Source organism: Apis florea, unplaced genomic scaffold, assembly GCF_048593485.1.
Source record: "Apis florea isolate Af1SG1 unplaced genomic scaffold, ASM4859348v1 contig_3068_pilon, whole genome shotgun sequence".
Classification (NCBI taxonomy): Eukaryota; Metazoa; Arthropoda; class Insecta; order Hymenoptera; family Apidae; genus Apis; species Apis florea.
In genome coordinates this window covers 404,560-418,237 of record NW_028256700.1, presented here as the reverse complement: position 1 = coordinate 418,237, position 13,678 = coordinate 404,560, and the positions used below count along the sequence as shown (strand labels likewise).

The 13,678-nt window shown below is 30.5% G+C and overlaps 1 protein-coding gene and 2 long non-coding RNA genes across 4 annotated transcripts in view; 1 reads left to right on the top strand and 2 right to left on the bottom strand.

Annotated features, from left to right (window-relative positions):
• Positions 1–13,678, top strand: part of Pino (protein pinocchio) — a 50,535-nt gene that overhangs the window by 6,866 nt on the left and 29,991 nt on the right. The gene's annotated exons all lie outside the window — the stretch shown is intronic.
• Positions 8,148–10,687, bottom strand: LOC147657593 (uncharacterized). The gene is made up of 3 exons (XR_015292082.1): positions 10,324–10,687; positions 9,949–10,218; positions 8,148–9,460 (listed from the first exon to the last, which is right to left on the bottom strand). It is a non-coding gene; the product is annotated as an uncharacterized LOC147657593 (long non-coding RNA).
• On the bottom strand, positions 11,845–12,976 carry LOC147657592 (uncharacterized). The gene is made up of 2 exons (XR_015292083.1): positions 12,827–12,976; positions 11,845–12,716 (listed from the first exon to the last, which is right to left on the bottom strand). It is a non-coding gene; the product is annotated as an uncharacterized LOC147657592 (long non-coding RNA).

Genomic DNA, 13,678 nt, shown 5'->3' with positions numbered 1-13,678 from the left:
TTGATGGTTAAATATAAATTTAATTTATTAGCATGTTATTAATCTCTGCATATGGAAGCACGACGAGATTTTACTTTAAATAAATACACATATGTTCCACTTTTATGTTTTTAAACGAATAATATAAATCTTTATACATATATATATATAAAAAGATTTAATTATACGCTTTGGTTTTATTAATAAAATTATTAAAAAAAGAGAATATTTTCGCACTGTTTACTATGAAATTCGATAGTTGTAGAACTGTTTTTATATTGGGTTTTATTCAAGACAAAACGATATATAAATAGTTTAGGATTATGTAATAAACAAAATATTGTAAATTTGAAATTCTGGCAGCAAATATTAGTTATCTTTAATAGTCTTTGAAAATGTTTCATGCTTTGTTATATCAAATTATTATATTTCTGAGTAAAGTCTTGTTCAATTTTTTTTTTTTTTTTGATAAATTTTAAGATTATGCATAACTAATATATACATAATGAATTCTAATTATAAATAATAATAAATTTAATCAGTCTACAAAGAGAAAATTAACTATCTATTCTATTTATGAAGACATTTGAACAATTTCTTTTTAGATTTCAAGAATTGATTTATTAAAACTAAATAAATTTATTTAAAAAATAGCATACGTGAATGTGTTCTGTAGATACAATATGTCTATACCATTTAGATTATGACCCTCGACAAAAGTAAGGTTAAATAGGTTTACTTCTTTTAAGGAAGTGGCCTATTTTCATGACTGTTTTAATTTAATAAAAAGAGAGAAAAAATCGTCATGAAATATAAATAATAAAATAAATTAATTAATGAATTTAAAGTTAAAGAAATATATCACAATGAAAAAATCAAAAATATAAGAGCAATAAAAATTAAATTTCTAAAAATTGTTTCTGAATGAAATAAAAATTGTATTTCAAAATATGTTTTTTCTTTGTTATTAATATTATATCAATATTAAAATTACATGACGTAAATTGTCATAATCTACGTCAATATGTTCATGAATAAAAGAAAATAAATAGCATTGAAAATAAAAATTAGCGAATTTTATTTAAAACTATAATTTTTGAAAATCTATATTTCAATCTTATAATAAGTCTTCAATATAAAATATTAAAGATGGTAAAAAATGTAAATCTTTATTTAGGAAATTGTAATAAAAATCTAATATTATTTTTGTATTTCAAATATTTTACGATGAAATCATGAAATGTTTAAGCACTTAAAAATTTTAATTTTGAAATATGTATGCATTCCTTTGATATGTTTAATTGCATTTATTTATCAAATTTATTATTAAATTTTTATTATTTTATTTTATTATTATTTAATAAATTAAATTTTGTTTGTATATTTAAACTAAAATTCTTTTAATTGATATTTTCTTTTTGTAAAATATTTTTCATCAATGGAAATAAATTAACTTTAAGATTTTCATTTAGATATCATAAGATAGATTATTATATGATTTTCTTTTATATTTATATTATATTATAGATTATTTTTTTTCGATTATAACTTTTCTGATATTATTCATATTTGTATCTTCCTTTTTTGTTTCTTTTTTTTTTTCTAATCAAATTTCTTTTTTTTTTTTTTTTTGGCCGATTAATTGCGGTTGCACAGTGTAGTGTATCAGTTCAATGTAGTTCCGTTTAGATAGTGTCACAGATAGAAATATAGAAATATTCCGACGGATTACTCGAACGATAAAACAATAACATTCACATGATTCCATAGTCCAGGCAAACTTTTATTCTTTGTAGTACATCATATGATATTAGAAGTATGTAAATGCGTATCGCAATGTAGATAAATTTACACATGTTTTATTTCCGATCAAGTTCATTCGATTGAATTTCCTTTTTAAAAATTTCACGAAGAAAACTCATTGCGAAACATTCAATTATTGAAGATTTACTTTAAGGATTTAAGCTATTATTGTATCACGCTCGAAGCATATTTCGAAGATACGATAAATTCTTAACGGAAAAAGAAAAAAAAATCATTTCGTTTAATCCGAATGTATATACTGCTTAATTAGAACGGCGAAAACCTTTTAATTGCACTGAATTGCGGCAATATTTCGATCTAATTGGCTCGAGTCGCGGGTCGAGAGAATTTAATATGAAATCGCGTTACTTTCGAGGCGATCGTGAAAGGAGGATACGATACATTTCCATCGAGATTGTACATATACTATACAGAGCCATCTGGTTGTTCAGGCTAGGCGGCTCGATTCGGGGCGGATCGTGAAACTCCGATGGCGAGACGTAGCGCGGAGACGAAGCCGCGTGATCGCAACGTGTTCGTCAAATAATCGACCGGGCTCACACGTGATTCTTACGATTCTTCTTGGTTTCTTTCCTCTTGCAGCGATAACTATGTATATACTGTAACGGGGAGGATCGTGCAAGCAATGTCTATCTATGAAAAATGTATATTCCCTTTGTCAAAAGTTTACAAAAGCGAAAAAAAAAAATTAACAAGCTTTCGCTTAATTATTTGGCTTCGATCGAATATAATTGCTCGATTTCTTCTAAAATTTCGCAATTTGTATATTATTATGTCGTTGTTACAATGGAATGAACGATTGCAATTAATTTTACTAATTTATAATTTTAATCGATTCTCAACATGTATACTTTTTTTTTAAATCTTTTTAAAATCTTTTTAAAAATGTATTAATTTTTTTTTTTTAAGTATTCCAAGGATAAACAAATTTCTAATGCGAAGCATGTGAACATCTTTTAAACATCGATCTAATAATTATTTATAACTAAACGTCGCGACGCATCACCTTAGAATTTCATTACGTTGAACTATGCGGCCATCGCATATATTTTATTTTAATGTATACGGTAATTATTTAGCGTTAACCAGAGAAAGTCGATTTGCATTTCCACAGAAATTTTTAGGTTCAAACATTGTCGAGAATGCGGACCAGATGCTATGATCTGTTTTTACAGTAATATCAATACTTATATATTTGTATTATCGAAAAATATTTAAAATTCGTAAAACTTTAATGCGTTGCTCGTTTGAGATTTTGGTGTTTCCTAATCTTTTTTTTTTTTTATATATATATGATCCTCCTCTTATAGTCGAATAATAATTTGCAATCCCTCCTCCTTTTTTGAAATCCCCCCAAACATTTTTAATAAAGTAAACGTAATGTTTAATTTCTATGTAATTAAATTTTCATTATAAAATATCTTATATAAATAATTATATAAATAAAAATAATTGCGGCCATTCTTTTAATGTTACTTCGCCACTCTTAAAAAATTCCTCAAAAATTATTTTCAGATATTGGTTTTCAAACACTGTAATTCGATATTAAACTTTGTGTGTCGTTTGATCGTTCGATCTCAGCCAATTCGACGAGCCAACCTAATCGATTCCATTCTTTGTAAAAACTTTTAAGAAAACAAAAGGAAGTTGGAATGTTTCGTTTTGTATTTGCGGTTTACCGCAATAATAGAAATTTATGCATCTCAGGACCATTAATTTTTTTCATTCTTCCTCGAATGACTGACTTTCCTCGATAAAAAACGCATTGCAGAATTGTTGCCGAGAGAATCGATGATTTGCGCGCGCCACTTCTCTCTCTCTCTCTCTCTCTCTCTCTCTCTCTCTCCCCCTCCCCCTCCTTCCTACCTCGAATGCTAGTACATATTTATCTGTTCGTTGCTCATCGAAATTCTCCGTTTTTGTCATTTTTACAAATCGAACGAGTTATCAGACTCGTGGTTAACTCGTGTCATGTGTTCATTGGCCAATGAACGTCGAACGAACGTTTTTCTGTTTACTATATTATATCATTGTACGAAGCAATAATTATTTATAATGTGTCGAATAGACGGTATAAGTCAGAGTTCGATGAATTTATTGATTATTCCGCAAGAAACTTGCACGGAGAAACTATTAGTTTCTCTTTTAGTCGGATAATGTAGAATTAAATAGGAATTTATCGTGAAATTGCGCATTGAACGAAGAGAAAATTTGAGAGAGGTTAAATCTAACGTTCATCAGGCAAAAGGATTTAACTTCAATTTCAAGGTGGAAATATATACGAGATATTACGAGTCTTGCTACGAGGCAAGTTTGTTGACATATGTTTGGTCGACTTCTCTCCAAGGTCGACCAAAATCGTTCGATGGATATTTGTACATGTACATTTATTATTTACATGCAAAACTTTCAATTTCTCTCGTAGAATTTTTTTTTTTTAGAAATATTTCCCTCGACTCTAAACTAGACTCGTAATTGAAATCTTTCCACATAAAATTGTGATCGTTTTTATGTTACACTGTTCTGTGTGATGTCGTATTGTCGATCATCGTGTCGGCTAGATAACAGAGGAAAAAACGAATCGCCACCACCGTATCTCTTTTCATCACCATTCCCGTGAATTAATATTTCACGAAGATAAAGAGCAACATGATGAAATTCGCGTTGAAACGGGACAATTCGCGCGCCACGATAGCGGCAAGTGATTTTTCAATGAAGATAAGTCGAAACGATGGCGGCAACCACGAAAGTGGAAACTTCCATCTGCGGTGGATCGATCATGCAAGGGACTTAGACCCCCTGACCTTCATGGATGACCTCGTATTAAAGCGATTTTAGTCACGAGCCTGTTTCACGGGGGCTTCCGCCACGACTTTTTTTTCTCTGTTTACTTCCGTTTCGCTTGTTGATATCGTGCCAGACTTGTCTCGTTTTATGGCCATCGGTTTTCTCAGAGAAAAATACTGGATTCTTGTGGATTAGAGGTAATAGATATAGGTAACCGGGTCTGTTGCCTGTTCACTTTTTTCACAAACGTGTTTCTCGAAGTTATTTCGTTTGAAGAAAAAAAGAAAAAAAAAAAAAACCAAGATTCTTCAACATTGATTAATAATATTGATAAATTGACAAATTACGAAAGGAGAAACTTTGTAGATTTTATTTTTTCCAATCTGAATATCGTTTGTGGAAATTTTTTGTACGTGATTTAAGATAAAAATAGAAATGAAAAGAAACAAAAAAAACGCAAAAAAAATTGTTATTTGTCATTGCTAAATTTTTTTTTTTTTTTTGGCCAGAATGATCATTTTGTCGATGTTAACCTTTGAGTGAATAGTAAAAATAACAAGACAAGGAATTTTAATAATAATCGTATAGCATTGTATCGAATAGCATAAAAATATATGTGAATGGTTTCTTTTAAATTTTCTTGAATTTATTATTTCTGAATAATATTTGGTCTTTATTGCCATTAGAAGGAGACGAATTTTCTTATTAGAAATATTTTTAAACGTAGGACGCAATTAATGAAATTATCCATGTATTATAACGTAATTTTTAGTACTTACTTCCTGCTGATGAACACGTCCTCTGTCTTGAATTCCTTCCTTCCACGCGTTTCTATTGCTTAACACTTATTTTTACCATGCAAATTTCTCTTCTTAATTCTATTTTATTGTTTAATTATTAATAACACGAATCCTGACTCTAGTTTTCATACTTCTTACGATTTTTAAACGAGAAAATTTTATTTGAAATCGAGATAGGAAATAATCATTATGAATATTTAGACCCATCTCGGAAAAAAGAAAATTTTAACGAGCAAAAATCGAGGAATAAGATACTAATTGTCGATACGGTAAGCAAGCAATGACTCAAAATGACGAGACAAACACGTTATTTATATACATCTAATATTCGAAAAATTTTGTATTATACCGTTAAACTTGTTTAGAAATTTAACACTAATACAATGAAAAGGGACGAGTCACGGTCAAATATTGTTGACACGGATATCATCTGATGCTTAAACGATGCTTAAACTCCTAAGGAAATACAAACGTTTAAATATAATTTGATAAAATTTTTAAAAGCAAAATAAATAATAAAATATAATAAATTGTATTTGACTTTTATACCAACGATTAATTTAAATATCATTTTCAACGTGATTGACGTTCATTTCTATCGCGAACAAATTCTTTAATTTATTAAAATTTATTAATAAAATTTATTATTATTAAAATTTATCGTTCTAATATTAATCTATCGCGGCGCATGCTTTATCTAATGTATGTGCATACATTTCGACGATACGCATGGAAATTTAACAGAATGCTAAATGAAATTGAGGGGAAAAAAAAAAAAAAAAAAAAAGAGGAAAAAAAACGGCAAATTATATAAATATGTGCGGCAGGCTTGCAAATTAGTTAATTTCATCGTCTCATCTTGACTAATTGTAAATACTTGGAAAATGGTTAAAATTGATAATCAAATATTTACTTGCTAGCACGAGGCTCGCGCATCACTCGCGACCCAACTTCTTTTCTTTCCTCGTGATAATTATCGAATTATCCTCGGATAATTGGAGGGGAGGCGATGCATGCGGAACGTAAAATAAATTCGTATTCGAGGAAGGCGAAAGATCGTGATTAAGTTTATCGGTATTGTCAGATATAATGATATTAGAAAAAGAACGGCGTAATAACGTATAGATATGTGCATTACACATCGTGTCTTCGGTTATGTCATAGGACGCGAATCGCGTTCTTCTACACGCGAGGTCGAAGGGAAATTCATTGGATTAAAATCTCAAGGTCAAATCGACGTTCGGGGTTAATAATATATGGCCGGTTACTTCGTCGTGGAAAACGAGGATGGAGTATAGTATACGCTTGTAGAAATTCTAGAACATTGCTTCCTAATCTCTCTTTCGAGTTGCGGTTCTCTTTTCATATGTTGGAATAGAAATGTTGGAAATAGCGATCTCTTCCTTTCCCCCATAAATTTTCTAAGGTAAGAAAAATTTTTAAAGTTTCATTGTCATTGAACGATTGGCGATATCTTTTTTTTTTTTTTTTTTTTTTGAGTGAATACATTTGAAAAATAATTTTTTTTTTTTTTAATGGATACTACTCTTTGAGAATGAAAATTTTCACTTTTCACGAGCAATCATTCTCAATATTCACTTATATATGACAATATAGTATATTCTCGAAAGAAATTCTTGCCGAGTTGAGAAGCATTGTTCCAGAAATATTTGTTGAAATTTGACTGAGAAGAAAATGTTGGAATAATAATAATAGATTGTAATTTCAAAAAAATGGAATAAACTTGAATGATATTCTAACGAGATGTTCTTTGATTGAAAACGAAAATATATTTTATTTATTATATTTAATACGTCTTTCGACAGTAATCGTATTTATTTAAATAATCTGAATAATAAAATACTACTTTATAATCATATTTATTAAAATGAATATATAAAATGAGTTATAATCAGATTCTATCAATAAATTAATTTAACATTTTAATTGTTATTATTATTTTTATTTAGATATGAAAAAAAGATTCAATTTTCATTCATTTATATATATTAAAAGAAAATTATATATATATATTATAAAAGAAAGTTGCGATTTGATATAATTTGAGTGTCACTGATAATAGAATTTTTTTTATATTGTTGAAGGAAGAAGAATAAGAAACAGAAACATCGATCCTATTGCTTCGTGTTTACATAGATACATTTTTTTTTTCTTTGTAAACGTGAAAAAAGTGTAATGGCATCGTGTTGTATGTTTGCTCTATGTTTGCTCGTACTTGGCGTTCTCGCTTAATTATAGTTAATCCAACAACCTTGAATCCAATAATCGAATTAATCGAGTTTTGACAGGAAAATCGTTTCAAGGTTCTTATTGGCTCGATCTCAGACGATCTAGCCAACGTTCATCGTGCAAGAAAATGATATAACATCGGTTCAAATGCGAACGGCAAACAAGTACCTTTGCCGATTGCGCGATTATTTTGCGTTTCTTCCACGAGTCGAATCTCGTTACGAAAGATGTAAATGCGCGCCAATTTTTCGATTCGTCATTTCCTTTATCGACTATCTCCATAAAGACGATCGTTTAACATTTTTAACTATTTATTAATATTACATCATACTTGATATTGATTATAATTTAAATAATAAATAAAATCGTGAATATATGCACGATGATTTTTTTCTTTTATGATTTTAATGTTATATAACGTAAACTTTAGTTTCAAATTTTTTAAATTTAAAAGGAAATAAAGAAATTTGGAAAACTGTGAATATATTACATATATAGTTTTAAATATTAATATTAATATTAATTTGTATATATTTTTTTGAAGTAATTATCTGAAAAATTAACAATAACAATTGATATCAATAAATTTTAATATTCTTTTTTACACTATACGAATAAATATTTGGAATAAATTTAATCTTTCGCTTGTTTTTTTTTTCAATACTATATATATACACACATACATATTACTTGTTTTGACATCACGTATTACAATTTATGTACATTTAGCCATAAAAATTATTTTAAAAAAAAGAATCTTGCGTGTGAATCATATCGAACAAGGGTCTTTTTAAATTTTTTTTAATAGAACTTTCTAACTAGTGATATTTTCGTTATATATTAAATTACAGTTTAACCTCAAAATAATACATACCATATGTTATTACGTCGTACAAAGAAAGATACATTTATCGAACTTGAGTTCAATTATTATCAATTTTACAAAATTACCGGTTTATACGAGTAAAATGTGTCTGTCAGGTAGCATTTTCTATAAATATCTTATTTTAATGTCGTTCATGAATCGAACGTTAATAACGTAATATCACGGTACAAAAGTTCAAGGATAACTGGAAGCATAATTACATTGTACGTAATCGATCCGCAAAAGTTTGATTGATCGAAATGAAACGATACATGTAACACTTCGTGCATAATTGTGTTATGTCGTTAATCGTTTTGCATCTAAATTTCGAAAAAGTTAATAATACGTAAAATCTAACCTAACCTAACTTAATCTCGTAATGTTATTATTTACGAGTAACGAATTTCAATGGTCAAGATTGACAGGCTTTCGTGTCGAGAAGAATGGAAAAATTTTATTGAAAATGCGAAAGAAAGAAAGAAAGAAATGCGAAGAAAGTGACGCGTAATTTTTTTAAACCGCCATTGAATGACGTTCCGGCATCATTGATAAATCAATGCGACCGTGTTCCATTGTCCGCTGAAAAATATTCCATTACTTTTTTTTTTATCCCGTATTCTATTCTCGTCGTGGATCGATGATAAGGCATTATACCTTAGACCAAAGAAGAATTATATCTTACGTCAGAAAAATTGTAATTCTATGTCGAAACAAATAATAAGGTGTATTATAATCGAATAAATTTTCCAGAGGCTCGCTTCTCTCTCGTTGTTTCGTAGAGATTAACCATTCGCCAACTCTTTCTATACTCCTTGCTTTCAAATCCAATACTGCTTAACCGCTCGTACGTACAATTATTTACTCTTTTTATTATCTACTCTCTCGTTTAATGCAGGATTGTTTCTCTTCAAAATTTTTTGAAAAACGTTCATTTTTCGCTCGGTTAATTTTATTTCTGAAATTTGTAGCATATAATATTATGTAAAAAAGTCTTAGATCATGTATTATACATTATACATGTAAAGTTTTACAATATATATACACATATGTATTTATTACACATTAATATATTTAAATATTGATTTTTAAATATTAGTTTTCATTGAAGCTAGATGTGCAAAGGTTACGCTATATAATAATATTTCATTATAAAGACACACAACGATTATGTGCATTCTCTTTTTATCCACGCCCACGTTGTTTGATCAGTGAAACGAACTTCTCCTCCTTGATGAAAACTTTCATTATCTTTAATTATCTTTAATTATCATGGATCACCGATGACCCCTGTTTCATTAAATTTAACGTTAATCTTTCTTAGCAGCATAAATACTATTGTACCATCTACTTCTCTCTCCATGCACAACTTTTAATAAATCGCGTAAATCGATCGAAGAAATGCCGATATACAATATCTGTTATAACCTAACCTAAAAATCTAACCTGAAAATCCTTTTTAATCCAATCTCTGGCACGAGCTGGCACGAGCTCAAAGCACATTCCACTTGTTGCGACCGAATCTCCTTCGCGAGATTTCAATGATCCGTAAAGATGCGATGCAGCTCACGAAGCAGTAGTTACGAAATTAATGGCCGTGTCCTTGAATTGGAATCTCCTTCTTCGCCGTTGTCTCCGCCGAATGAAACGAGGAGAGGGAGAGGTTGGATGCTGGTGAACGTCCTTCGAGGGTCGTGCACTTGGTCGACGTACCTGCTACAATGTGGAAACGAGTTTCTGTCCATCATACGCAGGTTCTCTCGTTATTTTCCTTATCCATTATTCATTATTTGTTTCTTTATACGAAGTATATAATATAACCTCTCTATATTTTTTCTCCAGCTTCTTGACGACTTTCTATTTTCGATCGACGATTTCATTTTGTAAAATTGGTCTAGAATTCAGCAAAAGGTATATGTACTTTTATTTTATAGATTTTTCTGGATCAACAGATTAACGTGTAATATAATGCTTCGCATTAAAACTTTCGTTTGTCCGTTTTAATAATTTTTGAACGCATGCGTCGCTTTATCGGTAAAGAAGTTTGATCGTATAGATTTCTGACGAAGCATATTCGTCGTGCGTATTTAACACACGACGATTTAATGTTATTTCGTTGAAAATTTTAGGACTTTGTTCTCGCGCCAAATACATTTTTCATTCGAAAAATACGTCTTAAAAAAACGTTGTAACGTATTTCTTCGTACGTGTGGTCGTTAAATCGTGCGTATAAAGATACCACGAAATTTTCAGAGAAACATCAATTGTCTGGTTTCCACGGAAATGCAAAATACATTCAACAATATCTTCTATTGTGTTTACTCATATTAACTCCGGGAATCGTAATTCCTTCTCGCGATCTTTGAAATAATAAATAATACGAAAAAGATAAAAAATTCTTCGTAAAATTTTTTTTTTCGTATAATTTAAAAAAAAGAAAAAAAATACTAGCCAAACATCAAATCGTATCATTGATTGTATCATTGATGTAATTCTCTTATTTTGTATTAATTAATAAAAAAGAATATCTTGGTATCCGCATACGCGTTTTCAAGAAAAATATGAAAAATCAACGAGCATGAAATTCATAAGGAAAAAGTGAGAAAGATTAAAAATGATCGTATCCGGGATTCTAGATTGTTTTTCATTAAAATTTTAATTCTTTCCAACTTCCGATCTCCTCCAATTCTAACAAGGCAATTATTTATCTTTTTACGATATTAAAACCCATACTTTCCCCTTTTATCAATTAAGCAACTTTCTCTTCGTTTCCCTCCAACGATACGGCAAATTTTTGCCATCGTATTATTCATTTTGCTACTTTGTGATCGGCAAAAATTTGCATAAAGAACACATTCATCGACACGTTACCATCGATCACTCGACACGATCCATTGCATTGTAATTGTTATTTGCATATTTATCGCAAAAATCATTTTTGTTAAATTAAATTCACACTCGACGAACGTTCTGGAGATTAATTTCACGAAACGTGTGGTCACATTCTAGATAGCAGATGTGTTAAAATTAATGTAATTTCTTTAATAACCGACCAATTTACACGTAAATATAATTAATCGCCTCGAGATTTTTGACCGAGAATGTACTCGTGTGCACTTTTCAATTCTAACCTGTTTCTTAACATATCATTCAATCCGTGACAATTTTATTTTTAATTTTTCAATAAATTGTAGTTGAAATAATACACGAAGGTGTACTTTTCAATTCTAACCTGTTTCTGAACATATAATTTAATCCGTGACAATTTTATTTTTAATTTTTCAATAAATTGTAGTTGAAATGGTGCACTCGTGTGTACTTTTTCTAACCTGTTTCTGAAGATATTATTTAATACGTGAAAATATATTTTATTTTTAATTTTTCAATAAATGTAATTGAAATGATACACAAAAGTATACTGTTCTTTTTCTAACCTGTCTCTGAACATATCATTTAATCCGTGATACATTTTATTTTTAATTTTTCAATAAATTGTAGTTGAAATGGTACACGTAGGTAAAAAGGAAGGGCGTTAACAGATGTCTCTTGAAGACGTCTCTGTGCTAACTGTGGGATGTTCGTTTCCCACAAGTAAGAACAGGTTCTAATCTTTGGAACCTTTCCAAGAAGCTCCTTCTTTTTCTTCGTCTCTTTCTCCTCGTTCACCTCGTCCACCTCTCTGGTTTGGCGGAGCCTAACCTCTTTGTTCGTTGCCATGGACGTAGCCCTATTTATTTATTTGCTTCTTGTTTCCTTCCACAGGATGCTTCTACTGCACCGACATTCTCTCTCAAAGATCCTTCCCCTTTCGATCTCCCTCCGTTCAATCCCGCCTTCGCTCTGTTTCGCCTTTTTCGAACGACGCTCGATTTAGACGCTCTGCGTTTTCCAGACTTAGAAACCTTTTTAGAATATTTCAAATTACACACGTATGTATATTTATTCGCAGTACATGTTTCGAAGAGAAATGTTTCTCTGGCAAAAACGTTCGGTTTAACAACTTTTGAATAATATTGCCGCAGCAAGGAGAATAACATTCGAAGTTTTTTTTTTTTTCTCTTCAAAAAATGAGAAAAATTTTAAAAGGAGAATCCTACTTTTTTCTAAAAAATTAATCTACGCATTTTCCAGAAAAAAAAATATACGTTAAAGAAATTAACATTTATTCGTTGCCATTTTGAATCGTCCATGAGTCATTGTCCTTTCCCTTCTATCTGGAAAATTTTTGACGAAAATAAATTCAAATTCTCATCCCATCGAAAATAGAGAAAAAAAAGAGAGAGAGAGAGAGAGAGAGAAACGCGCATTCCTATTGAATTTTTACCTTTGTTTTTGGCCCCTTGGTTCCTTGTACGCCTTGCTGCATTTTCTATCTCCTTCCCCATCGTCTCTCTGCCTCCATGCCGCAAATGTATACTTGCGAGGTTGTTGGCTGCGCCATGGAATGCAGACGGGGAGACTCATAAAACCACCATCCACTTACATCTCGTCCCTCCTTTCTCCTCTCTCCCCTCTCCTCACACAGTGTTTCCTCGCAGAACCTTTCGTTCCTGGGTTCCTGCTCTATGACCATTTATGCGTGTATTCGAGCTGGTTTTTGGCAGTTCCCTCCTTAGGTAACATCGTCCGTGGAATCGTTCTTTCGCTTGTCCCGATCTGGCAAAAATCTTTCCACGAGACCGCTATGGCAACACTGTCGAATCAAAATTCTCGGGCAAAGCTTCTTTGTTCATCACACGCGACAAATTCTTACATTGTATGGACGAAGCTTTGAAATTAAAATTATTTCACGAACAATTTTTATATGTAAAAATTGCAGCAAAATTTTGATCTTTGCATTTTTATCTCGAAAGATCGAGAAATCGTATCTTAAGTATCCCATTGAATTATAACGATAACGATAGATAGATACGGATGGAATAGAGAGATTTAATTAATGAATTTCGCGATCCCAATAGAGAGAGCGGCTGATAAGATTGATAGCGTGCTTCACGAATCCTAAGTCCCTTTCATTCCAATATAATTTATTAAGCCGCTTCCCCTCTGATAAAAATTCCTTATCGATCACAATACGACCAAAACGCGATATCTCGGTACCGTATGCGTTGCAACGATAACGTATAGTGGAAATTTTTCAATCTTTACGTTTTGATCCCATGTGGAATTTTCGTTTTTT